The sequence below is a fragment of the Camelina sativa genome, chromosome 12, assembly GCF_000633955.1.
Source record: "Camelina sativa cultivar DH55 chromosome 12, Cs, whole genome shotgun sequence".
Lineage (NCBI taxonomy): Eukaryota > Viridiplantae > Streptophyta > Magnoliopsida > Brassicales > Brassicaceae > Camelina > Camelina sativa.
The window spans coordinates 27756361-27758003 of NC_025696.1; positions in this window are offsets into that span (position 1 = coordinate 27756361).

A 1643-nucleotide genomic window follows, 5' to 3' on the forward strand; every position below is an offset into this window, starting at 1 on the left:
AAAAAAAAAAAAAAAAAAAGTTAAATATGGTGGCAGTTATTAATTAACGTGATCATAATAATAAATAAAAAGTTAGGTTAAGAAATACTGTTGCAAGGCTTAGACATATCTCGAGATATCTGACCGAGGAAAGAGATTTCATAAATTTTTCAAGGCGAGGCTTGTTCTCGATCGAGCATGAGTTATGTTCGTCGAAATATCAAAGATGGCGAATTCCTTTAAATTTGCTGAATCTATGACCAAAGATCCTAAGTATATCCTCTAGCTACTACTTCTAGTTCCACATTACAATACTTGAAGCTCACTAAAGATGGTACTTTGACACTGAACTTTGTAACATTGTCTTGGTCATGTTGCACCTCATACAAACAATTGAGAATAGAACTCGATAAGAGCCTAGCAAGAGAATCTTCATCTTTGTATATCACATAGACAAGTTCAAGATGTTTGAGGGATAAGAGACATACGGGAGAAAGAAAAACATCTACAAAAACCTTGTTGGGAAGACGCAGATACACAAGCATAACACATGTATAAAGGCTTTTGGGCAAGCTAATAGGCTCTGCGGACCACATGAGTTGGAACTCTAGTTCACGGACCCTGCGATCAACCGCATATGTTAACCACTTTTCCCACATTAGCATCAATAGGACAATGTGGGCCGAGTTCTATATCCAAAATCTTTAACCCAGGTGCTTTGTGTAGTTTAATTGACTCGTTAAGAAACCGCCAAATAGACTCTGGTCGTCGCTCACTTTCACCAAGTAAACGGCAACAAAATCTTTTTTTTGTAACATTGTTGCTCTCTAAGTATTTGAGAGTCGTGGCACCATCGTCCAGATAGACCGGCATTGTTTAGACAAAATCATGGTAGCCACTAAATTCTTTGTGAGAACCAATAACAAAATCCTCACGAGCAAATCGTCAGGCAATGCCCTGATCCTATCTTCGCCTCCTCCGTTTCTCCGGTAGCGTATGGCTTTTTTCTTCACAAAATGTATGGCAATAGATATTAATTTTTGTCCCAACCATATGGAGCCGAGTATAAAGCTGTCCTAAGACCATTGTGCATTGGTGAAACTATTTTCAGTTTTAGTTTCTCATATATAATACTATAGTAATAGAAACTATAGCGTGGGTTATATACGCATTATTAATTTGAAATGAAAAATGAAGTTTCTATTCAATTTTATATGAAATATACATGTAATTGTTAATATCTTTTTTGGAAATTAATTTTCATAATATTACTGTTTAACTATAATATTTTAATATATATCTTATTATATAAAGTTTGATGTCAAAATTACTAATTAACAAAATCGTGACATGTGTCAATTGTATCATTCAGATGTTGACACATGTCAATTTTAAATTTATTTAAATTATAAAAAATAAAAGTGTAAAAATTCAAAACCTACCATAAAAAGCTTTTATATAAAAGTAAAATAGAGAAAAAAAACCTAATTTTTTTAAAATATTTAAACAGTTTTAAAATTTAGAAAAAATCATTATAAGGAAATTGTATATATATATATCATAAAATTCGAAATAAAAATGTAAATACTCACCTTTACACACAAAGAAAAATATTGTTGAAAAAAAAACATAAAAAAATAGACTGTCTCATATTTTTTTCACCA